Here is a 27,183-nt window from a genome sequence, read left to right as displayed (position 1 = left end):
GAATAAAAGGAGTGATATGAAATGATAGTGAGTAATCTAGTAACTGATAATAACCAATAGATAACTCCTTCAGGTCCATGGATTCTATGTGCTAATCATGCTAAATATAATCCTTTCTGTAAACGGGACCTTGATCAACTTGAGCAGGGTTTTGACCTTGGCTGTTCTGGAATCACTAGAGGAAGCTTAAAAAAGTACTGATATCTGGGTTTCACCCCCAGAGATTATGATCTAATTGTTCTGGAGTAGAGCCTGGGCATTGGCACTTTTAAAAGCTCCCTGGATGATTCTAATATGCAGCCAAAGTTGAGAACCACTATATTGTAGACTTCCACTATTGCAGTTTGCTGCATGATAATCACAAATGTTTATTTGCTTTACTTTTATAGTAAAAGACAGCATGTAGATTTAAGAAGAGGGAAAAAAGAGATGTGTTCCAATATAATTCTAATTCAATGTATTACTTTCGCCAATATTGAGCAATATTAGGGGAACCCAACTACACGGATTTATACATTTTAAAAGAGCTATTGAATTATGAACTGCTTATGCTATTATTTTATAACTGTATCATATACCCCTTTGATTAAATGGCAATTAGGTTGTCTTTATAGCATCCTCTTCTGACTCCATGAAATCTATTCACAAGCAAAAACACTGGCAAATGAAATATACTGAAGAACTGTAAGCATGCCTAGAATAAAAATGTAACTTCTCATATTTCAGAACTGAATATACTGGGGCCTCCTATTTGTTCTTAGGCTACTTAATTTTGGAAACTTTGCTGCTCATCAATTATATTTTCCCAAATTCTGGACAGGAAAATAATTAGGAATTCAAATTCAGTGTCAAAGACTGGGACACAGAGAAGCTTGGAGAGGAGCTAAGGAGTTGAGAATAAAGAGAGGAATAAGAAAAGATGCTTGTTTTTATGTTATAGAGTTAAGCTCAGCGGACTGAATCAAAGAACAGCTAACATAATATGCTTAGTTTAGGAATTATTTTGATAACAGGACATCATACATGTCTTTTTTGGCGCTATAACTTTTATTTTTCACTTTGCAAAGTCATGGATAGGCTGAGGACGACTAAGTTCTATCGTTATTTAGAATTAGAGGAATGTAACTCCGGTATAATCAAGCGTTGTCCTTTAAAGATTTTTCCCCTGGATTTTTCTATTACATTAGCCCTTTTCAAACTTTACTGTGCATCAGAATTACCTAATGTGCTTGTTAAAAAATGGATTGCTCAGCATCATCCCGATGTTTCTGACTGTGAAGCTGAGGCAGGCCCCCAAATCTCCAATAAATTCCCAGTTGATGCTGAGTGGTTAATACTTAGCCACAGTGGCCATGGATGCCTTATTTCATTCCTGAACCTTGATCTTCCAGCATATTTTTCAAACTGAGTTTGGTATTTGATGGATGCTTGGCTTTTTTTTGTGCTTTCATTTTAGCATAATTTTAACCTCATATCTGCTCTTATTTTACAACTCAGTAAAAATTCCTACCAAATAACTCTCAGCAGTCACATACTTGGATATGTGGCTCTGTTCTAATGCGAATTCCTGTAACGGATCCATTTTATTTATAAATAATAATGATGTTTCTAACTACAATAGTGAATTTTATGGTCCTGTCACTTTTACAAATTTTGGATGATCAGAGTTGTGAATTACAGGAGTGGGAGTGGCTGGCAGGAAATGAGGGCTGATGGCCTAGAAGGAAGGAAATTTTATTAGCATAACCTGTGGATTTCAATTATTCATGCAATTTTATCCTATGAATAATCAAGAGCTCACTGTGGCTATAATTTTCTGCTGGAATTTTCCTTTTCAAAGGCTTAATTATAATGTCTCACTACCTTTTCAGATAAAGCTGTTGAAACTGCCTGTGAGTCTCCTGAATAACTAAGAGCATAATGTGTCATTTTGTAGAGTAGGACTGAAGATAAAGGGTCCAGCGTACAAATATGTGTAATGAGGTATAAAGATAACGCACTTTGCAAGAAAACTAAAAGATAAATGGCAAACTGTAGAAAAACAGGGAAAAGAACAAACGGAAGGGTAGATGAATGTAAACTTGCTCAAGTTTTTCACCTCTATTTTGAAGAAAACTGTTTATCTCTGACCACTTAAAGCGGGTGTCAATTGCAAAGAGTGGAGGAAATGCCCCTCAGATATCATTAAAGTTTGAAGAATATTAAAAGTAAAAACTGGGCCATAATGTCAGGAGTGTCTAGGAGGAGGGGACATTTAAAAAACTGGAGTACATGACAGCAGAGCCACCAATAACAATTAAAATAAATCATTCCTGGGAAAGAGCAGATATCATATCCATCTTTAAACAAGGGTGGAAAGAATTGGCCTTGTGATTTTCGCCTAATAATAAATTAAGATATTAAATGCTTAGAAAGAGAAGTGAATTTGTCTCAACCATAGCTTAATAATCAAGAAATGTGCAAGGCACTGGGAAACAATCTACTTAGCTTTCTGAGAAGAAAACTGGGTCACTGATTTAAACATTTTCTATCATAATTACAGGCTGAGTAAAGAAAGGCAATATCTAAATATTTGTTTTAGGGTAGCTGGATTCTTCTCTTTTTTTTTCTCACATGGGCAGGCACCGGAAATCGAACCCAGGTCCTCTGACATGGCAGGCGAGCATTCTTGCCTGCTGAGCCACTGTGGCCCACCCTCTTCTCTTTTTGACAGAGATCATATCTTGTCAGCTGACTGGATAAAGGATCTTGAAGACATCATCTGGGGAAAGGGGCCCAACATTCATGGACTAAAGAGTTATCTTCCTTTAATGAGAAACAGGGCACAGGGTTTTTTGACTGTTATGTAGGAACTGGGACCATAAACAATGAAAAACAATCTTACAAGTTGAGAGACTTACATATATGTAGGCTAGAACATGGAGACAGCAACACATGTATAGCCGGATGCTCATGATCTATATGGTCTCTTGCACAGCTGTTTGTTTTTCACTCCTTTTTGGATTGGAAAAGAAGATATTTCCTGTTAAAAATAATATCAACAATGATACGGAGCTAGAAAGAATGAGAAATGGTGTAGTTGGACCAAAGGGAGTGATAAGATTGTTTTTTAACATGTAATTTGTAGAGATCTTCAACGAAAAGTCTCTTCCTTTTTTTAAATTATAAACAACAAACAAACATACAACCTTCTTGACATGGTTACAGTCAATGGCTCCCAATATTATCACAAGTTGTGTATTCATCACCATGATCATTTTTTGAACATTTACATCTCTCCAGCAAAAGAAAGAAAAAAACAAACTCATACATGCTATACCCCTTACCACTCCCTTTCATTGACCACTAGTTTTTCAACCTACCCAATTTATTTTAACTTTTGTTTCCTCTATTATTCGTTTATTTCTTATCCATATTTTTTAGTCATCTCTCCATACACTAGTTGTAAGGAGCATCAGACCCAAGGTTTTCACAATCACACAGTCACATTGCAAAAGCTGTATCATTATACAATAATCTTCAAGAACATGGCTACTGGAACAGTTTTACAGTTTCAGGTATTTTTCTCTAGCCACTCCAATATACTATAAACTAAAAACGGATATCTATATAATGCATAAGAATTACCTCCAGGATAACCTCTTAAGTCTGTTTGAAATCTCTTAGCCACTGACACTTTATTTTGTCTCATTTCTCTCTTCCCCCTTTTGGTCGAGAAGGTTTTGTCAATCCCTTGATGCTGAGACCCAGCTCATTCTAGTCAATCCCTTGATGCTGAGACCCAGCTCATTCTAGGATTTCTGTTCCGCATTTCCAGGGAGGTTTACATCTCTAGGCGTCATGTCCCAGGTGGCATCTGCGTCTCTATATAAGCAAGGTGTAGATAGGAAGAAGGGTGCAGGTAAAGGACAAAGAGATGTTGAAAGGAACCAGCAGGGTTTTCTGAAAGTCCTCACAGGGTTGTCCTCTTACATCCCATTGGCTTGGACTGTGTCACAAAACCACCTTTAGTGGTAACACCAGCTACATTTTCCCTCGACAAACTAACTGGGGTTCTAGTAGGAAGGAAAAATTAGGGAATGGTAATTGCGTAGTCAGTCAAGACTGCCTGCTTCTAATTCCCTTTAGGTTCGAGAATACAGTGATTCCTACTATGACCATTGCTGTTCAACATAATTCTTGATGTCTTGGCCAGTGAAAAAAGACAAAAGTAAATGTAACTTATAATTCTGTCAGAGTTCTGCAAACTGCAGAAGTCACCTTTAACTGGTCTAAAAGAAAATAATTTATTAAACAATATTACATAGTTTTCAGAGTCTATAAACTTGGCCATAGCTACAGACTCGGAGGTTATCTAGCTAGGAACAGCACCTCAAATCACACCACAGAAGTGCTCCAGCAGAGACAACACTATGACCTCTATCTGGCAAAGATACTGCAGCATGTACTGCCAGATCCACCAATCTGAGCACTGGGGACTAATACCAGAATCTCTGCTACCACCACCTCTCTATCTTCCACCTTTCTTTTAGAATGATTCTGCATAGTGTCTCTTTCTTTATTTTATCAATATCCCTTCCAAAGTCTGCTCTGATTGCACAGGAGCCTAGGAAAAAACATGTCTCTGTCTTCTATGATGGGAGGTGGGGACTTACAAGGAGTGAAACTTCAGTGAATGCCAGAGAAGGATATCTAAATATGCCAGGTAATTGAAAGAATTACAAATAACAAATATAATCTATTGTGGTTTGAAGCTGTATGTACCCCAGTAAAACATGTTCTTAAACTTAATTCATTCCTGAGGGTGCAAATCCATTGTAAATAGCACCTCTTGGTGAGGTTCCTTCAGTTAAGATGTGGCCCAACTCAATCAGGATGTTCTTAATCCTATTGCTGGAGTCCTTTATAAATGGAATGAAATCCAGATAGAAAGTAAGAAAGCCATAGAAAGCAAGATTAAGGTCAATGGAACCCAAATAGAAAGGTGAGGCTGCCATGTGCATTGCTGGGAGATAGAGGAGCCCAGGACCAAGAATCACTGGCAGACAGCCCGACAATGCTTGTCTTTGGGAAGAAAGCATCGCTTTGATGATACCTTGATGTGGACATTTTCCTGGCCTCAAAATCATTGGTTAATTAATTCTCACTGTTTACACCAACTCATTGCATTATATTTACTTCAGTAGCCAAGGAAACTAAAACACAAAACATAAGGATTAGAAAGGAAGGGAAAAATTACCATTATTTTCAGATGGTGATCAATTACATAAATAACTCTACAGATTTAGAACTAAAAAGAGAGAGACAGATTTTTTATTGTGCTGGCTTGAAAGGATTTATGTATTCTAGAAAAGCCATGTTTTAATCCTAATCAATCTTGTGAGAGCAACAGTTTTTTCCCTAACCCCTATTCAGTACTATAGTTTGGAAACTTGATTAGTTATCTCCACGGAGATGTGACTCAATCAATTTTGGGTATTAAACTTGATTAGATGAAGATGTGTCTCCACCTATTCTATGTGGGTCTTGATTTAGTTTACTGGAATCCTATAAAAGAAGACATTTTGGAGAGAGTTCCATTTTTGAGAATGAGGAGAGAGCCACAGAACCACAACAAAAGGACTAGAAAACTACAGAGTCCATCAGCCAGCCACCTTTGGAGATGAAGAAGGAAAACCCCTCCAGGGGAGCTTCATGAAGCAAGAGGCCTGGAGAGGAAGCTTGCAGATGCCGTGTTTGCCATGTGCCTTTCCACTTGAGAGAGAAACTCAACTTTATTGGCCTTCTTGAATGAAGTTATCTTTCCCTGAATGCCTTAGATTGGACATTTCTATAGACTTGGTTTAACTGGGACATTTTCATGGCCTTAGAGAAGTATAAACTTGTAATTTATTAAATTTCCCTTTTAAAAGGCATTCTGTTTCTGGTATAATGCATTCTGGAAGCTAGCAAACTAGAACAATGGTCAACCTACAAAAGTAAATAGCATTCCTCCATACCAACAATAACCAACCAGGAAATTTTATAGAAAATAAAAATTGAAAATTGTAATAGCAAAAAAAAAAAACCCATAAAATATTTGGAAATTAAGCTAAAAAAAAGAATGCAAAAAGTTATGGAAAAAATAGTTAAGACTCTACTAAAGGACATTTATAAAAGTACCTGAATAAATGAAGCAAAATACCATGTTAATAGATATGATGATTTAACATTTTAAACATTAAATTCCTCCCAAAGTAATCTGTAAATGCAGTGTAATTCTAACCAAAATTCCAGAAAAATCTTGGAGAGAAATCAATAAAGTGATTCTGAAAAGCATTTGGTGACTAGCTAAAGGCAATTTTGAAAAATGAGTCAAAGCAATTGAAATGTCTCAAAATCAGATCATTAGGCCAAGAGAACAGTGTAGAAAGTCAAGAAACAGATCCACATATATATGGGAATTTGTTATATATTCGAGAAACGACATCACCAATCAGTGAGAAAATGATGGCTAAAAATATAATCAGATCTCTATGTCATTCTTCATAAAAAATAAACTTAAATGTGTTTTAAAAATCTAAGGATCAAGTATAAACTAAAGAAGAAAATACAGGAGAATATCAGGAAAGAATTTCTTTAATAAGTGTCACAGGTCTGGTTTTCTGGGAAACAGACTCTGAGAAGGAGATTTACATGCAGGAAGTTTATTGGAGTAGATATGCTCTCAGGATCAATATTTGTGGAGGAGTGAAGCAAGCAGAATTGGGCTGAGGGAGAAATTGAAGCATGGGACAGGGTAATAAAGGCCTCAGCTGATCTCACAGAGAACTCTGGAACCAAGATAGCACCTCTGAGTTGGCATGAGAGGGCCAAACCTTTATTCTTTGCATAGACCAGTCATTGGATGCAAGCTGTTTCAGGAAGGAGACATGTTCCTTGGTGACGTAGCTCTCTTTAGCTGATGGCAATGGCCAAATTGTCAGCTGCTGTTCCAAGTAAGGTGAGGGGCTTTGTAATAAGACAGCCTTCCACCAAACTGTGAGGGGTATGACAGACCAACAAACCACCGCGACAAGTTCAGCTTTGCAAGCGTTTATTGGGGGCTTTTCTGGGGTCCTGGTCCACAACCCCTGGATGAGAGAAAGCAATTCCTTGGGATAATGGTCTACAATGACCAGAGGAGAAGCAGGGTTTTATAGTGGGAATGGACAAAGAAAGCATGGAGCCAAGAGAATATATGTGCATAGTTGCTGACAAAGCTGATTGTTTCTTAATATCTGTCCTCTGGGCATAACTTCTGACAAAGTCACCCTTGGGGAAAGATAACAAAGGCACAGAACTAAGAGATTACATGCAGGAATGTGCATAATTGTTGACTATGTTGGAAGAATTGGGGGCTATTGCGAAGTGGGTATTACTCCTGCCAGTACTGTCAGCATTTTGGGGGGCCAGGAGAACTTCAAACTTGGACCAGTGGTAGAGGGCATGGTTCCGGCACACCACATATTCACTGCATTCCATTTTTTTGTATCACACAAATACAATTATGTCATATAAGGTTTGGGAGTAGCTGTGCCATACTATTAGTAGACAGAAAGAATAAACTAAGTCAGCCTATAGCACTGTGGATAGATTTCGAAAACATAATGTTGAGTTAATAAATAGTAAATAGAATGAGATTTATGGTATACTAGCTTATACTATTAAACTTATACTATTATAACTCCACACATTTAACACAACATCACAGCAAACCCAATGCCTAAAGCTTAACAACAATTTACAGGGTTTATTAAATGTTGTATTCAAAGCGCTCAGTCGCAAGGCCAAAATTGTTAATGAGTTTGCCTGTGGCCTGAGTAAAAGAATTCAGAGTGGACTCCTTTAGTACGTTGAGAATATGTAGTGTTGTTGTCTATTGAGAAGATGGGAATAAAGTTCAAAGTGATCTAGTGCTTTAGAGATATAGCCCAGTATAAAATGTTGGGGGAAGACTTCAGAAATAGTAGTGGTTCATAAACAATGCCATTAAGCATACCACACTTTTAACAACAGATCACTGCAGTTAGAGGGGTAACCAGTCAGAGCTGGTTTAGTGCTCTTGTTAAAAAGATCATATCCAATTCAGGTTACCAATTTAATTTTTTTTTTTTTTGTATGCTGTATGGCAGGGCCATGTTATATTCTTCTTTCCATGTGGATATCCCGTTATTGCAACACATTTGTTGAACTATTTGTTTGTTTGTTTTTGTTGGTTTCTTTGTTTGTTTGGGAAGTGCATGGGGCAGGAATTGAACCTGGGTCTCCTGCATGGCAGGTGAGAATTCTACCACTGAACTACCCTTGCACCCCACACCAATTTACTTTTTTTTTTTTTTTTTAATAGGGGCAGACACCAGGAATCGAACCCTGGTCTCTGGCATGGCAGGTAAGAACTTCTGCCTACTGAGCCACTGTGGCCCACCCACCAATTTACCTTTTAAAAGTAAAATCTATGTTCTTTTACTATAATTATAGAAACAGTATATGTTCATTGTAGAACATTTGAAAAATACCGAAAAGCATAATTAAGGAAAATATTTATCTCTTGGAATCCTGGCACTTCAAGATAATCGGTGTTAACACTTTGGTCTGCATCTTTTCAATCTGATTCCTGTCCATATATACTCATGGCCCATGTTTGCAGACACTGTCCCTTTGTGCAAATTAGAAAAGGCATCCTGTTCTCTAGGTGTTTACAGAGCTGCACCAGGATGTGTGGCTTAGCTGGCAGAGCACAGCTAGATTTCAGATCCTACTTGACCCAAGGGCACGTACCCCTGTGCAGTAAACAACTTTAATAACCATATGTTATAGTTCTGAATACACACACGGGCTTTATTTTATATATTCTATAAAACAGATCATACTATTTAGTATGTTTGGGTAGACCATAACATATTTCAGTCAACCCCTATTGGACAGTTGTTTCCAGAGTTTTGTTTTTATAAAATATGCCTGGGATGATAACACTTGTACATAAATCTTTCTGCACATTTATAATTATTTCTTTATGAAAATTTATGGAAATTATCCTGAGAACAAGATTTACCAAGTGTTTATTATATGCCCTCTACTGTGCTCAGAAATGTATATATATTAATCATCAATACAATCCTGTGTGTTAAATAATATTGTTATCTATTTTTTACAGAGAAAACTGAGGCACAAACAGGGAAGTTACTCTTACAGTTACAGAGCTGGAAAAGGGTAGAGCTAGGATTTGAACACAAGGCTTTTAAATGCTACAGCGATTCACTTTATAGAGTCCAGAGACTATTCTGGAGGCTACTCGTAGGTAAGCTTCAGCTAGATATTGCTAATTACCACGGTTTGCCAACCCCCAACCAAAACCATTCCTGTGAACCCTAAAGAATACCTAGGTCTGTATCTGAGATTCTACCAAGGTTTCACATACTAAGATTACTTTCCAGAAGCCTACAACCTCCAGATGGATTCCTCGGCCAGATAACCTGAAATCCAGAGGGTCCAGCACCTCTAAGAATATCAACCAGTTCCATCCCCCATCCCATATTATAGGTACCCATTTCCAACGTGAAAATGTTAGAATGGGCATAGCCCAAATACCCCGAAAGACTGGGAGAAGGATCAGAGAAGAAGTTATAATAGAGAAGATAGGATTTAACAAATGAGTATGACTGCTGAATCATTATATTGATATTTCTTTTTAGTTTCCAGTGTCTTGGAGTAGCTAGAAGGAAAACCTGAAATTGTGGAACACTAACCCATACCAAACTCTGAAATCTATTCTGTAACTACTTGTTAAAATCTACCTTGAAATTTATTGCTTTTTTAATATATGTTATCCTCTCTCTCTTTTTCTTTTTTTTTTGGCATGGGCAGGCACTGGGAATTGAACCTGGGTCTCCGGCATGGCAGGTGAGAACTCTGCCACTGAGCCACCGTCACACTGCCCTGTATTTATGTTATATTTCACATTAAAAAATGTTTAAAAAATGCTATAGTGCTTCACTTTATAGGAGAAGGTAGATGGATTTGAGAAAAATTTTCCGATCAATACATAAATTTCTGTCATCAGTGGAATAGACCTGATTGTTTGATAATTTCCATAGGAGACCAGACTATTCAAAAGCAATGGGTTTTTATTTGTTAGAAAGAAGAATTTCTTGACAGTATGATGAATATTCTAACAGGATGCACATTATTCATTTCTGAGTTCTTTTCGGAGAAGTATCTTTGGGGGATAATTTAAATTTAGATTTGATTTGGTTACAAATTATAATGTTTTAGAGTCCTTTTTAGTTTAGATTTCAGGGAACCTGGGCAATGAAGGAATCATTTTGATGCCCTCCCCTTGGCTTCTGCATTTGTACACTTCCTAATAGAGATGCTGAGATCTAGAGGCCTATAAGCTTTGAGAAAGAAGAACATATGTATGGGTTGTTGTATGTGTATGTAAATGATAAACTGTTGCTCTCTTTTTTTCATATAATACTTGGATTTTTGTTCAATATTCTTTTTCATACTCTTGATCTGATTATTATTTACACTTATTAATTTGAGAAATATGTAATACAATATAAGATATAATTACATTTTAAGTGGGAATATAAGGAGTAAGAAAAAAGAGAAAGCAGTCTTTTCTGGCTTATAGCATTAAGGAAATCTAGTTTCAGTGCTTTGAAGTACTATACTTATCACCACTGGAAAGGGTACAAATAAATAAAATGAGATAAATTAAAAATACAATTTAGGAAAGGCTGACATTATGTTACTAACATACGGGTTCACAACCATCATATTACTTTTTTTTTCAAATGCAAAGAATTTTATAATAAAGTTTGGTGCACATAACTTTTCATATACCCATGGGTTTTATTACTTTTTTATGGTTTGAATCACAAATTCTCTTTTTAAGTAGTTTTTAAAACTTTCTTTATTGAGAAATATATATACAAAAAAGCAACAAATTTCCAAGTACATTTTAACAAGTAGATATAGAACAGATTTTAAAGTTTTGTATGGTTACAGTTCTACAATTTGTCATTTTTTTTCTTCCAGCTGCTCCAAGACACTGGAGACCAAAAGAAATATCAAAATAATGATTCAGCAGTTATACACATTTTTTTTTTTAAACATGGGCAGGCTGCGGCACAGCAGGTGAGAATTCTGCCACTGAACCACCAGTGCACTGCCCAGTCACACATATTTTTTTAAAACTTATTTTCTGTTATACTACTCTTTCTCTTTTTTCTTTTTTTCGAAAAACAACATATATACAAAGAAGCAATAGATTTCAAAGTACATCACAACACTTAGTTGTAGAACAGATTTCAGAGATTGGTATGAGTTACAACTACACAATTTTAAGTTTTTGCTTCCAGCTGCTCTAAGGTACTGGAGACTAAAAGAAATATCAATATAATGATTCAGCAATCATACTCATTTGTTAAACCCTATCTTCTCTGTATAACTCCACCACCATCTTTGATCTTTCTCCCACTCTTTAGGGTTATTTGGGCTATGCCCATTCTAACTTTTTTATGTTGGAAGGGGCTGTCAATAATATGGAGTAGGAGGTATATTAGTTAGGGTTCTCTAGAGAAACAGAATCAACAGGGAACACTTGCAAATATAAAATTTATAAAAGTGTCTCATGTGACCGTGGGAATGCAGATCCAAAATCCGCAGGGCAGGCTGTGAAGCCAACGACTCTGATGGAGGGTCTGGACGAACTCCACAGGAGAGGCTTGAGCCGGAGCAGGAATAGGCCTGTCTCTTCTGAATCCTCCTTAAAAGGCTTCCCATGATTAGATTAAGCATCACTCATTGCAGAAGACACTCCCCTTTGGTTGATTACAAATGGAATCAGCTGTGGATGCAGCTGATGTGATCATGATCTAATTCTATGAAATGTCCTCATTGCAACAGACAGGCCAGCACTTGCCTAACCAGACAAACACGTACCACAACTTGGCCAAGCTGACACATGAACCTGACTATGACAGGGGGATAGAACTAGTTGATGTTCTAAAGAGGCTGGCCCCTCTGCATTTGATGACTTATCTGGTTTAGGGATCTATCTGGAGGTTGTAGGTTTCTGACCGTAGTGCATGGAACCTTTGTAGAGTCTTATATAATGCCCTATGTGTTCTTTAGGATTGGCAGGAATGGCTTTGATCGGAGTTTGGCAAGTTATGATAGGTAGCAATGTCTAACTGAAGCATGTATAAGAGTGACCTCCAGAGTAGTCTCTCCACTCTATTTGAGTTTTCTGTCACTGATACCTTATTTATTACATTTCTTTTCCCCCTTCACAACTGTATTTCTTTCTAATTTTTGCTTAATCATTATTGTAACTTCTAGAGCAGAAGGTTCAAATTTATGGCCTTTTCTTTTATTTTTGCATGGGCAGGACCGGAAATCGAACCCGGGTCTCCAGCGTGGCAGGTGAGTACTCTGCCTGCTGAGCCACTGTGGCCCGCGACAAATTTATGGCCTTTTCTGTATGCGTGCTGTTAAAAATGTATTGCTCCCAACCAGAAAGCTTATATATTGCAGGTAGCAGTGTAACTTGGTACAACCATTTTGGAAAACATTTTAATAGTATGAACTTAAGTTCATCATTATATAGCCTATCACCCAGCCATTCCACTCCTAAAAGAAAGTGATACTGGCTTATGGCAGAAAACTTGGAAATAGAGAAAAGAACAAAGAAGAGAATTTTGCTATAGGTCCTTTCTGTATTGTACTATGTATTATTGGATTTCATTTCTTACATTCTCATTCAAGGTATATGCCCTTTCTTTCCTATTTTCCTTTTTGCTTCTTGATTTAACCCCAAAACTGCTATACTTGAAGTCTTGTCCATCTTTGTATCCATCCTTCCAGTTCCTCAGGCCTCATCATCCTTTCTCTTCTCTTTCCTTCATAGCCTACATCCTGTCTGCCAGGAAATCCATTCTCTCTTCACCTCCGCCACTATCACCTGGGTCCAAGTTACTATCTTCTTTCTCCTGGATGATTTCAGCAAAGAAAGCGGTCTCTTTGCTTCAGGCTTTGCCCTTATAGTCTATTCTCAATCCAGCAAAGTGATCTGATTCTAATGTATCAGAAGATGTTAGTTTTCTGCACAAACCCCGCCAAAGACTCCCCAAAACTCACAGCGAAAGCCAGGCCTGTTATGGCTCATCCAGACTACTTAACTTTTCTGATTTTATCTTCTCCTTACTGCCTCTCTGGTTCTTGGTTGTTGGTGGTACACCCAGGCACTTTCCTGCCTCAGGACTTGCAGGGCTTTCTGCCTTGAAAACTCTTTGCCCAGATTTCTGTTCCCTCACCTCATTCAGGTATTTGCTCAAAGGACACCTGCTCCAGACGCTTTCCATGATCATCTTATTTATAAGAGCACCTCCACCCCAGTACTCCTTATCTCCCCTCTATGCTTAGTCTTTCTTCATAATATTTCTCATCATAAGGCAGTCCACATTTTTTTTCTATTGATTTATCATCTTTCCCCCCTACCTGGGAGAGGTAGGCTCCATGAGGGGAGGGATTTTTATGTTTTTTTTCTCTCTGCTGTATCCCCAACCCCTAGGACAGTGCCTAGCCTGAAAAACAAACAAACAAACAAAAAACCCACTCAATAAAATAATCCAGTAGCCACGATTCTTGAAGATGAATGTACAATGATACAGCTTTGGCAATGTAACTTTGTGATTGTGAAAACCTTGCCTGATGCTCCTTTTATCTATGGTATGGACAGATGAGTAAAAACTATGGATAAGAAATAAACAAATAATGGGGGGAACAAAGGTTAAAAGAAATTGAGTAGATTGAAATACTTGTGGTCAATGAAAGGGAGTGGTAATGGGTATGGCACCTATGAGTCTTCCTTTTTCTTTCTTCTGCTGGAGAGATACAAACGTTCAAAAAAATGATCGTGGTGATGAATACACAATTATGTGATGATATTGTGAGCCATTGATTGTAACCATGTCAAGAATGTTTGTATGTTTGTTGTTTATAATAAAAATATTAAAAAAAATGAAATAATGGTTGAATAAATGAATGATTCTCCCACATTCCAGTTGCTGGAGCAGACTAAGGTAACCCGCTGTGCAGAATCCCTTGATTTGTACTTTGAGTCTCCCCTGTCCTCCCCCAACTTTACTTAGAGCCTCTCCTTGACTGCCGTTGTCATACGTGAAAAGACTGGTGAATCCTGAGAGGTAGTCGCGTCGCCTGCAAACTGGACTCCTGCTGCCTTTCACGGGCACCGCAGTGGGGACAGACAGGAGGCAGTGTGAAATTTTCATCCCGCCACTACCAAGGTTGCAAGAGAAACCTTGAAGCTAGACATACCTGAATTTGGTTATCTCCAGACGCCGGTCATTGAGAATGAAACAAGGATACTGGCCACCCAGGAGAATGTGGGGAGGCGCCAGCAGGGTACTGCAGTGGTGGAAAAACTTCCACATCCGTCTTTGCGAGTTGTGGTGCAGCCCCACCTGCTCGCATTGTGCTCACCTCAAATTTCAGCACACACTAACCACCGGGCTTTGAAAATGTCAAGAGAACCTCTAACTAAACAGCTGCTGATAACTCTTCCAGGATTTAAAGTTCAAGCAGAGTACCGACTTCGCCGCCCAAGCACGCTAGGGGCGTAGGAGAGGAGGAACCCGGAGGGAGGCGGCGCGGCCCCGCTTGGCAAAGCGCACAGTGTAGCGACTGAGGTCTGAGCCGCCGACAAATGCCGGGCGATCCCGGCTGGGAGGTCTGAGGAGGGTGTGGAGGCACCTCGCAGTGCCAAAGGCCACACCTCCGGGGAGCTGTGAGTTGAAGTTTTCATCCATGTCGTGGAACTACTGAAATCAAAGCACCTTTAGTTTTTTGTTTTTTAAAATCCCCAGTGAACGTGTGACTCACACATATACATACTCCCCAAACGCACAAACAACCGCGACAATTAAGACTACCCCCAAAAAACAAAGAAAGAAAGCATAACAAAGCCGCAATCCCGTTCCCCACCCACCGCCCCCCGTTCAATCCGTGTACATCATTAACATCAGCTGAGACCAAATTTCCCTTCGCCCACTTCAGGGAGTTTGCCGGTAGATCAACAGGCGAATGTTTTCACTACTTGATCCAGCTCTGCTGGGACTGTTTTAGCATTAAAAAAATTCAAACCTCAAGGCGGGGGGGAAGGCGTCACAGAAAGAAATTGGGAGTGGGCCGGACGCATAAGGCTGCGGTCAAACCTTCGGAAAGTGAGAAATCTAACACTTTCGCGATGCGTGGAGTTCTCTGACCCGCACCCTAGACAGAACCCAAGAAATAAACCATTTGGCCTACTGCAAACGTTCGTTTGTTTATTAATTTATTTTGGCGAGGACAGGTGCGCAGGGATGTAGCTCCGGCGAAAGGCAAACCCCCAAGGGCGAGGCGTCCTCTGCGCAGCCCCAGCTTAAGTTTCGGTGGAAACTCTCTGAGGCTCCGCCTCCTTCACCTTGGAAACCGGCGCCGGGGCGGGGCGCGCGGCGCACACGGCCACTCCGCGCTCTTTGCGTACCTGGCGGCCGCGAGGCGGTGAGGGCGGGACTGGCGGTGGGGGCGGGGTTGGCGGCGGACTCCCTCCGCGGGCTTGGCAGGTTGGCCCCCGCCCCGCCCCGGCTCGGCTCCGCCCCCTCTCCCGAGGGCGTCAGGGTGGGGGGCCAGCCAGCGACCGACTCGCCTCAGCCACCCCCTCGCCTGACGCGCCGTCGGAAAGTTGCTCTCGGACCCGTTTCCGTCCCAACTTTCTTCGGCGGGCCCCCCTGTTGGGCTTGAGGCGGGCCCGGAAGACGCCGGGCGGGAGCTGCGAGCGGCTGCTGGTCCGAGCGCGGAGCGTCTTATCCCAGACGGGGCGAGGAGCCGGGACCCCTTCCTCGCGGTGTGCAGCGCGGGTGGCCGTCCCGGGACCTGCGTCCCCGGGGTCCCGGCCCAGACTTTCTAGACTGTGCGAGGACACTTGTCCGGCGAGTCCCGGAACGGGCGGGGAGCAGCTGTCGCAGCCGCCGAAAGGTACGTGGCGACCTGGCCTGAGATTTGCACCTGAGGGAGTCTTATTATAGGGAGTGAGGGAGGAGGGAGAGCAGAAATGTTTTCCCTGCATCCCCGAACTGGGTAGGAGAAACAGGTATTGGGGCGAGGGGCTCACGGGGTAGGCCCCAGTCGGATCGCTGCGTCGGGTGGGGCCCTGAGGGGTGGAGGTGGCTTCCCAGGACCGCGGGTACCGGGAGGGGGCGATCCTTGATGCTGACCCCTGGGAAAATATGGCCAACTTGTTTTGACGGAGGAAGATGTCCTCTGGGCTCCTCGCTCTAATCCCTGGAGCCAGAGAGCATGGGTCCTTCGGGAGGGACAGGCAAGAAAGCGCAGGGGGCTTGGTTTCCTCTACAGACCTTTCTGCTTTATACAGGAGACATAGGCGGTGCCACTTCTGGTTTGTAGCACGTTCCGGGTGTAGTGACTTACTTGTCTGGTGGCTGTTGCTCAATTTCATAAATTCTTTCGTGAAACAGGATTCGAGTTGTGGTTGTTATCGGTGGTGGTTGTGGGGTGTGTGTGTGTGTGTTTTCCCCCAGTCTGGACAAAGCTCCCTTGTTCACCCAACTTATGTTGGAGTGAAACTAGGTGCTCTCCTGTTTCAGGCCTGGCCCTAGCAAGGTGTTGGCGACGGCAGTCGTGTTTGTTGGGGACTTGGTGAGTAGATCTGAGGAACAACCCTAGTCTCTTCCAGCCGCCTGGACCCATCCATTCCAAACATATCCAGCTTCCACAATTGGGCAGGTGCTGCAGCCCCATCCATCAGAGATGGAAACTGCCCTCAGGAGTAGTAAACGAGACTATACCAATTGTTGCTTCCCTATAAATTGGGTCTACTCCCTGGCTACTCTGAAAGCTTTTGCTATCAAATTCATCTTGTTAGGAAGTCAGTTATTTTCTGCTAATAGCCAGAACAGCCCTGATGAAATTATATAGGTCATTGAAAAATAATTCCTGCATAATCACCTTTATCCTGTTGATTAGGGAGAGAAAAGGTTTTCTCTCTTTAATATGCCGTGCCTGCTTGCCATGGTCACCTGTCTGACCTCAAGTTCAACTCGCATTAGACAGGGTGCTGGTCCTGAAGCTGCCCAAACCTAGCAAACCACAACCACGATTCACATGTGGAGAATTTCAACAAATCTTCTCTGAAGAGAAATTGGGCAGGAGATTCAATCTGTAAATTTACCCTTTTGGTGCAGAATACTTACTGGTTTTAGATAACTTTTCAGATAATTAAAGGCTTGATTTCTTTTGGCACCAGTTAACCCTTCTGCACAAAGCTCATAAGAATTGTTGTGTCCATGCCTGTGTGAAATTAAGTTTGTGTTCCCGTTTGCAATTGCTCCTGGAGCTTTAGGAAGAGGATTAAACTGTGTGGTGAGTGGAGAGGGCAAGAGAAGCTGAGCGTGCCAAAATAGACTCAGAAAGAGATTTCTATTTAGTAGAATGGTCTGATAATTTAGGCTCAACTACCCAGCTAGCTTCCTTCATACCTCTAAAATAGAGGTACTGTGGACTATACTACTTTTAATGTAGTCTTTTTCTAACTAGAAATGAAGGAGATTAGAAAAAAAGAGTAATGTATTTCTAGATAGTTATATATTCTACACCCCAGGTTTGCTTCAAAACACTTTGTCTGCAAAATTCTTTCTACTATAATACGTAGTCAGTAGATAATGTCTATAAATCAAAGAAATAGAATTACAAGCATATTTTCTAGAAATATAGAGGCATATGTAGATGAAAGAAGCTAATTGCCTATAAGGAGTGACTTTTTGGGTTTTGCATGTTCTTGTATTACTTGAAAAATAAAAATTTGGTAAAGAATCCTCCCTAGAAAAAAATATAAAACACACTGGTTTTCTCTGAACTGTTCCTGCTTGACTTTTTTCTGTGAACATTTCATAGGACAGTACCTAAGCCCTTTGGTACCTAAGCCCTTTGGAGAATTGGACATTCGGATTCTGGCCTTAGAATATAATTTACATCTACTCTACTCTTACTCTCAGTGACTTCCAACTCTTAGTTTCTAGCCCAGGTAGGAGAACACTATTCAAGAGTGATGAGTGACTCTCAGAACTTTATTTATGGGATCTCTTAATAAAGACAACAACAGCAAAAACATTTGTGTAGTGCTTTATGATTAACAAAGTGCTTTCACTTGTACCATATTTATGTTTGTGATTTAATCACTTTGTGGTTGTTGGTATTATTCTCAGATTACATAGAAGGAAAAATGACGAGGTTCATGATAGTAAGGGATTTTTCTGTGGATATTTTGATCCTGTGGTAGACTCAGATCTGAATTCAGGATTTCTGATTTAGAGTTCATGCTTTAAAATATTCCCCTGTACATTATTTTGAAATTTTTTTATTGTTAAATATAACATATATACAAAGGAAAGAAATAAAAAAGCAATGATTTTCAAGTACACTTCAATAAGTAGATAGAGAACAGATTTTAGAATTTATTATGGGTTATCATTACATATTTCAGAGTTTTCCTTCTAGCTGCTCCAAAACACCTGAGGCTGGAAGGAATATATATATATTTTGTGAAAAATAATATATATACTAAAAAGCAATAAATTTCAAAGCATGTTCCAACAATTAGTTGTAGAACAGATTTCAGAGTTTGGTATGAGTTACAATTCCACCATTTTAGGTTTTTACTTCTGGCTGCTCTAAGGTACTGGGGACTAAAAGAGATGTCAATAAAATGATTTGGCACTCATACTCATTTGTTAAACTCCTTTCTCTGTGTCCTCTCCAGTATCGCCTTTGATCTTTCTCCCACTCTTTAGGGGTATCTGGGCTGTGCCCATTCTAACTTTTTCATGTTGGAAGGGGCTTTCAATAATATAGGATAGGGAGATAGAACTAGTTGATGTTCTAGAGAGGTTGGCCCCTCTGCATTTCAGGACTTACCCGGTCCAGGTACCCATCTGGAGGTTGTAGGTTTCTGGAAACTTACCCTAGTGCATGAAACCTTTGTAGTATCTTATATAATGCCATAGGTATTCTTTAGGATTGGCAGAATTGATTTTGGTTGGGGTTTGACAAGTTATGATAGGTAGCACTGTCTAACTGAAGCATGCATAAGAGTGACCTCCAGAGTAGCCTCCCGACTCTATTTGAACTCTCTCAGCCAGTGATACCATATTTGTTCCACTTCTTTCCCCCCTTTTAGCATTGTTGATCCCACGGTACCAGGGCCAGACTCATCCCTGGGAGTCATCTCGCTCGCTACTGGGGAAGCTTTCACCCCTCGATGTCATGTCTCATTTAGGGTATTCCCCTCATACATTTTGTAAAATGGTTGGATGTGAAATGGGATCTTGTTTCTTATTAACCAAATGTGAGCTTATTGGGGTCAGGACTATACCTTTTTAATCTTTGTATCTTTGGCATTTCAGCAGGGCAGCTACCCCCCAAATTGAATTAATATCCATTAAATTTGGGAGGGAGATTTCATGGGGAGAATAAATGTCCCAATAAATTGAATGAAGATCTTTTTGGTAAAATTGAAAAATATCAGGAAATAGTAATATGAGCATATGATTTAGAAAGAGAGACGTAATTAACAGAAGAAACAACCAAAAGAGTTGAATGAGCTTCTTTTAGGGAGTAGAAGTTGGGGTGAGGCATATCTAGACAGGAGGCTATTTTTGGCTATAAGCCTTATAATAAATAACATTTTATATTATATATATATATAAGTATATATTATATATATAATCTGTTGGCAGGGATTTAGAGGTCTGTTGTCAGAACTTTTAGGGCTGGAAAAGGACTACAAAATTTATTCCCAATTCTTTCATTTTGCAGGTGAGGAGATCAAGATTTAAGAGTTTAATGTTTTGCCTAAGGTCACATAACTGTAGAGACAAATGTATCTCAGTACAAGTTCACATCTTTCCCTAAACAGTGGAAAATTTTCCCATAGTTGTGATTTCTCAGTTACCTTTCAAGTCAATTATTTTCTCCTTCTATCTAGTTTTTGCGGTGTTCAAATAGGTTACAGGATCATGGATTCAAAAGTAGTTAGATCTAATTCATCATATTAACCATTTTGAACATGCTTCAAATATCTCTAAAGTGTGAAGAATCTATGTTTTTTCTTGGGGTTAATTTTGTAATAACTTTTACTTAGAATTAGAGATACTTAAGTATTAGGAGATGACAGTATGGTTCAGTTGAATTTGATAAATACTGACATTTGGATTAATCCTGGACAACTATTAATAAGAGGAGATACTAAAGGGGCTTTTCCAATATTTGTGTGTGTTGCTTTATTTTGAAGTTCTGAGAGTAAAGGATACTACTGCCTTCCAAAAGAGAGATAAAGACAGATATTTTAGAGTTTTTGTAGAAAAGTTAGCACTCTAAATTTCCCCTTTTCTCTATAAATAAGATTTTCCCTTACTTTCCCTCCAGTTATATCACTGAGGTAAAAGAAAACCTTATTTGTTTTCTGATTATAAGCAACATATATTCAAAATTCAGATATTACAGAAATATATACTGTTCAAAGTTGAAATGCACTGTAATCTTATATTCTGGAGAATCGTAAGTAGTTTGGTATGTATTCTTCCCCCCAAAGATTTCTCTCTGTAGAAAAACATTTATTATGACTGTGGGTATTAATAGTAACTGGGGTTTTACTCTATAACTTCCTTCTCGATTTTTCCTTCTCAACTTAACATTTCATCTTAAAAACGTCCATAACCACACGTAAGATAGGTCACTCTCAATTTTTTTTAAAGAATACTGTATACAGCCAGAATTGTATTGAATGGATATTTCAGTTTACTTAAACAATTTCCCATTGTTAGGAATTTGCGTTGTTTCCTAGTTTTCCGTATTAAGAATAGTACTTCAGAGAACTCCATACACAAGTATTTTTGAAGACTTATGGGAGGGTTTTCAGTAGGAAGCAGTTGTGAAAGAGTCTCAAGAAAATATTGTTTCTCTAATTTACATTTTATTTAATAGAGCCTCTCTACTTTAAATTATATCAATACCCTTTTTCTTTCTGAATGCACAAGAGTAAAATACAGAAATGATTAATTATGACCGGACAGTCATGCATTCATAGTGGCAAAAAATATCGAGCTTTTAGGAAAGGCTCACCTCATTGCCTAACGTTTCAGATTCTTTTTGGTTTTAATGTTTTTCCCAATAGAAGACAGTAATTGATAACAGCTATAAAAATACTCCACAATTGTTGGATGGGCTGTTAATTAGCTTTTATGGCAGCTAATTCTTTTTTTTTTTTAACTTTTTTTTCTTTTTTTATAAAAACATGCCATTGAGTTTGGAGAATCTACTGGGTTTTGCAGAATGCAGAATGAGTGTATTTAGCTACTCTTCTTATATTGTTAGAGTTTATCACTCTAACAATATTTGTTGTAGGTCAATTTTAATATGTTTAGAATTGTACAAAGTGCTGGGAACTGACTTTTCCTCTTATGTGAGTGGTAAATGTGAAATAGGATCCTTTGGCTAAATTTCATGACTTAGGCTCATGGAATCAGGAGCATTTCAGGAATTCTTGTGGCAAATTTTTATTGACCTGCTTAGAGAACTGATCAATATTTTTATTGAGTCCAAGCTTAGTTCATAACCATCCCATTGAGAGGATTATATTTCATTCATCAAACTGAGTGTTGGCTGTTTTGTTTGGTTCATGAAATTTTACTTGGAATTTACGTTCTTGTCAGGTTGAGTTTCTTTATAATGTGTTTGAACAAGTAGAGAAAATTGCATTTATATATATAAATCTATATATACATATATGTATAAACAAAAAATCCTTTATACACATGTATATATAGCTGCACTCTCAAACTTATTCATAATTAAGTTTATGGTGATACAAAGTATGCTTAAAAGATATGATCTTCAGCAGGTCATGTAACGTGAAAACTTTGTGCAACCTCAAAATGAAGGTGATGCCTGCCTATGTTTTTTTTCCTTAGGAAAAAAGATTTCTTGACTTTTTTGTTAAGAATTAAATTTTTTTTAAAATTTAAATTTAAATTTAAAATTCAAAATTTAAGAAAAATTTTCTTAATATAGTAAGAGTTTCTAGAGACATAGAGGAGACTTTATATTTTGTATATACTCATATTTTGATTGTTTTGTGGGAAGATGTAACACGTCCAATGATTTTTCTTGATTATTATCTATTCTCTAACACTAAATCATTTTTTTGATAAATATTTCAAATCTCTAATTAGTAATGAAATACTTTAGGCTTATTTTATACAATAAGTAGTAGCTTAAATGCTTATTGGAAATTCTGACCACAGGACCTTTTAGTGACCTTGATTTGCTTCATAAACTATAAGATTGCTGCTGTTTACCTAAGGGCTATATTAAAAACTTAATGGCTAAGGCCAATTTCTTATCAGCTTGATTAAGTTTGACCTTCTCTGAATTTTTCCTCCCTTTACTTCTCCACTGTGTGACTCTCTAGGATCTTGCATATCTTATTTGAAAAGTAGACCCTGGAGTTGGTATAGATGGTAAAAACCGGCTTGCAACATGTGTTTAGATGTCTTGGACTGGTTGTGTTGTCCTCCTTTCTCCTTTCCCTTCAGTGATCCCACCTCTTGATGATTCCATTTGTTTAAAGACTCCTAAGTGGTCATTTCTTCATAGTGAATCACAAAATGAGTAGATTTGATGAGATTTCCTGACTCAACCTGACTGACTCAACCTGCCATACTCCAAGCTTCTGTCGGTCTAGGCAGAACAAGAGCAAATGCTAAACTTGGACTCTTTGCCCTCCTCCCTATGTGGATAATTCCTAAATCTGTATCCTCATTGCTCATTTTCTCAATCTTTGTTTCTCTAATTCCTGCTGGACAGATCTACATTTAGATCCTGACATCAAATTAAACTTTAGGCAAGAGTAGCTCTACATCTTAGGCACTTAGCAGACTACCTTTTATTTTTTGGTATTGTGAAAAATAACATATATACAAAAAAGCAGTAAATTTCAAAGCACACTGCAACAGTTAGTTATAGAACAAATTTCAGAGTTTGGTATGGGCTATAGCTTCACAATTTTGGTGTTTCCTTCTAGCTGCTTCAGGACACTGGAGACTAAAAGAAATATCAATATAATGATTTGCAGTCATAATCACTGTTAAATCCTATCTTCTCTGTTATAACTCTGCCTTCTCTTTTGATCTTTTTCCCACCCTTTAGGGGGGTATTTGGGCTATGACCATTCTAACTTTTTCGTGTTGGGAAGGACTGTTGATAAACCCTCTGAGTTTCAGACTTATCTGGCCTAGGAACCATCTGGAAGTTGTAGGTTTCTGGAAAGTAATCATAGCTCATGGAACCTTTGTAGAATCTCACATAAAGCCCTAGGTGCTCTTTAGGGTTGGCAGGGATGGTTTTGGTTGGGGTTTGGCAAACCATGATAAATAGTATCTAGCTGAAGCTTGTGTAAGAGTAGCCTCTTGACTCTATTTCAACTTTCTTAGCTACTGAAACATTATTTGTTCCAGTTCTTTTCCCCCTTTTGGTCAGAAAGGCATTGTTGATCCCATGGTGCCAGGACTAGGCTGACGCTCATCCCTGGGACATATTCCATATTGCCAGGGAAGCCTCACCCCTGCATGTTTTGTCCCCTGTAGCGGAGGACTGCTTTTCTTCCTAAAGGCCTTTTGTTCTTGCTTTCAAGCCATGGCGGTGCTTAATAACTGTTAGTGTCAAATGATGATTTTACTCGCACAGTTGGGCTGAGAGAGAGAGAGAGAGAGGCCACATCAACTGACTACCTTATAGTGAGTAGAATTCTGTAAATGTTTGTTGTTGATGATCTGTCTCTTTTTATCACATAGAAAATTATAGTGTTTTTAAAATCTTGTTTCTATTACCAGTTTTTCTTACTGTAATCCTTTTTGCATGGCAGTTTAATTTGATAAAATATGGCTTTGCTCATGGGCCCTCTTGCCCATGGGTTAATGAATCAATACAAGGCATCTGTGATCTGGTGTCCTGTATAGAGCCACTGTTTTGGCTGCCATACTGGTCTTTTTCTCATTCCTGAACCCACTCTTCCTATTTCTTCTTCCCCATCTCTGCTTCAGAGATGTGGATTCTTCAAAGCCCAGTTTGGAACTGTGTCCTCCATTAGCCTTTCTTGTCTGTCTTTTCCTGTAGCAACTTTCTGGCATTTGCTGCCTTCCAGTGTTATCTTTTATCTTCCCAACTACATTTGTCTTCCCAATTAGATTATAAATTCCTTTAGGATTGAGATCAAGTGCTATACTTCCAAATTCTGCACTGTTCCCTGTGGTGCCTTTCTCTTAGTTGGTCACCAGTGATTGTTTGCTTATTGCTTAAACCACTAAGATCTACCTAGGGAAAGAGAGACAAATATCGTGCTTGCATGTCTGCATTCCCCCATCTTAAGCCCATGGCAGGAATTTCTAATTCATTGAATTAGTAATTCTAATTTCTAATTAGAAATTCATTGAACTTGCCCTGCTAGTTTTTTGGGGTTGTTACTAGAAATGAAATCACCCTTAACCTAGAGCCAGCTTTTCCTTAGAGAAGAAGGATTTAATCATTTAAAAATCTTGTTGTATTTGTCCTTTCTTGAGGTTCTGGTCTGCGACTATTTTTGTTGTCATCTGTGTTTTTTTTTCTTTTAGGTGCATGGTCCGAGCATTCTACTGCTGTGTTTTGCTTTTGACTCTTGTAATTCCCTTTGCTTTTTCTCTGGCTAAGTCTTCATATCTTTTTCCATAAATATTTTTTAGCACGTTTGGGTCAGTACTTTTGAACAAGGTTGAAGGAAAGGAAATATGGAAAGTGGGCTGTCTGTTTCTAGGCAATTTGGGTTTGTCAAATTTTATGCAAATTTCTTTCAAGCGCAGTTGTAGCTTTCTTTTTCATGCAATTGAATGCAGTTTTTGGGGAAACTCATTTAACTCATCCTGCCATTTGGCTGATCTTTTAAGCACAGAGTATTGCAAACGCCCCCTTCCTGTCCTCTTTACGCTGCTGTATTTGTCATTTTCTAACATATTAACATTTGCTTATTTCTTTTGTCTGTTGCTTTTTGACTGTCTCCAGAGGTGAAAATATAGAGCTCCATGAAGAATAGGGATCTTGGCTATATTTACTTTGGGTATCGTGGACTGTATATACCATGTCATAGACAGTGCTTGACTGAGAGTAAGTATTTGTTGAATTGAGTGGAGTTTGCTCTCTGACTTTTCTTTTGTTGCCCAGGTTTTCTTTTGTATCCTCTGGAATCTCACTTATTTTTTTCCTTGTTGGTGCTGAAGACCCCTACTATCTAGATTTGGTTAGTACCTTCAAGTCACACACTACCTGCTTCCCAGGTCTGTTCCTTTGTAATAGCCACATTATTAGCAGAAGTTATTTACATTTTATTGGCACTTTATGGTTTACAGTGCACTTTGACATATATAATCTCATTTGAGGTATTCTTGAATCTGTGAAAGTGACTATATTCTTTAGGGAATGTTTTCACCATAGTATATAGATTAGGGATATCTTGTCCCACTAAAGAATGCAACCATTCCTCACTTCATTCCTGGCACAGCCTCCCTTTGTCTGTGGTGTTGCCAAATTAAGTATGAGGAACATGCCTCCTTGAAAACTCCTTTTGGACCTCTAGGAACAATCATTAGATTACTCAGGAGTACCTTTATGTTAGTAATTTCCTCAAGTAAAGTGATGAAAATGGGAAAAAGAAAAAAAGAAATGGACCATCACCAATAAACATTTCAGCGGTGATTCTTAATGGAAGGTACCCAGGTAGATGCTGAAGTTACACAGAAATATAAAACTCACATAGCTCCAAAGTTAATTTGATGGCAGGACCTCAGTGTAGACCTGTCCAACAGGAGTTGAAGATGCAAGCTGGAACTGAGAGGTTAGTTATGAAGGTTGTTGACTGTATAAAGATGAGAGCTAGTAACCTTAGGTTCTCTGCCAGTAAAGTGCTGTCACACTCTTCCTGGCCTGTTTCCTTGCTGTGCTATGTAGATGGAACCATTTTCTTCCTAAAGGCCTTTTGTTCTTGTCTGCAAGCCATGGGGGTGCTCAATAATTGTTAGTGTCTAATGATGACACAGGAATATTCCGCTGAGCAATTGGGGAGCTGTAGGCGTGTCACACATTGACAGGTGCTCACAAATCTTTTTGTGTTGTTTTGAAATATTACTGGCAGGGGAGTTGTATACAACTTGTTCTGACAGAGTGGTCTTAAATATTAATTCTTTTTGCCCATTATTTAAGAGAAATGCCAGCATTTAGTCTTTAGGCTGCCACTAACAATTTTGGAGAAATTGGACTATAACTTTTTCAAGAAACTGATTTTCATATAGCTTATATATTTATACATTCATACATTAGCATTTTTTTTAATGATGGAGGAACATGCACACTGAAGTTAGTGGAAATTCAGGGGTTAAATTCTTTTTTATCAGTTATGCTCTCTGGTAGGTTATTTAGTAAGTATTTATTGTAGTGTAAGGCCACGTGGCATAGGGGAAAGAGAATGCAATCTAGATTCAAATCAGGTTCAAATCCCTGTTCAGCCATTTAATAAATATGGGATCTTGGGCAGATTACTTTCTTTTGATAAACCTTAGCTTCCCCATTTATAAAATGGAGAAAATAAGGCCCATTCCAGGGAGTTTCTGTGAGGATTAAATAAGATAACATATGTAAAGTGCTTAACATGGACATAGTAATAAATAAATACTAAATGTTATTTATGTACTGGGTCTTTACTAGCACTATTCCAGGGGTTGTGGGAGCTTCAGAAGAAGTGTGTCTGCAAAGCCACAGAAGATGGAGACAAATATGTATTTGCTGTACAAAAAATTAGGGTGGTCTGTAATGTACAGAAAGTAAGTACACAGAGCCAGAAAGATAATTGTCACTACAGTGTCTGCCAACTAGAATCATGATAGAGGTTGTATTATGCTTCCTTTAGTTGCAAATGTTAGAACTCTTAAACTGTATATTAGGGAGATTTATGATTTATGCAGCCCGGCAGAAATGAGGTGGGTCTCAGGGAAGTCAGAA

At 38.8% G+C, this 27,183-nt stretch overlaps 2 protein-coding genes across 21 annotated transcripts in view; one reads left to right on the top strand and one right to left on the bottom strand.

The window, feature by feature from the left end:
* SH3D19 (SH3 domain containing 19) overlaps window positions 1-2,948 on the bottom strand; it is a 325,680-nt gene extending 322,732 nt beyond the window's left edge. The window contains exon 1 of the mRNA XM_077139832.1: window positions 2,901-2,948. The gene's annotated coding sequence lies outside the window, so the exon portion shown is untranslated. The remainder of the gene's footprint in view (window positions 1-2,900) is intronic.
* Window positions 2,949-15,952: 13,004 nt separating this feature from the next.
* FHIP1A (FHF complex subunit HOOK interacting protein 1A) overlaps window positions 15,953-27,183 on the top strand; it is a 354,626-nt gene continuing 343,395 nt past the window's right edge. For 12 of the 20 annotated variants that reach the window (XM_077139811.1, XM_077139795.1, XM_077139802.1 and 9 more), the window contains exon 1: window positions 15,956-16,065. The gene's annotated coding sequence lies outside the window, so the exon portion shown is untranslated. Of the gene's footprint in view, window positions 16,066-27,183 lie in introns of all 20 variants that reach the window. The other 8 variants (XM_077139801.1, XM_077139793.1, XM_077139804.1 and 5 more) reach the window with 3 other exon arrangements.

The sequence above is a fragment of the Tamandua tetradactyla genome, chromosome 22 (assembly GCF_023851605.1).
Source record: "Tamandua tetradactyla isolate mTamTet1 chromosome 22, mTamTet1.pri, whole genome shotgun sequence".
Lineage (NCBI taxonomy): Eukaryota > Metazoa > Chordata > Mammalia > Pilosa > Myrmecophagidae > Tamandua > Tamandua tetradactyla.
The sequence above is the reverse complement of the archived record's forward strand: the minus strand, read 5'-3'. Positions and strand labels throughout refer to the sequence as shown.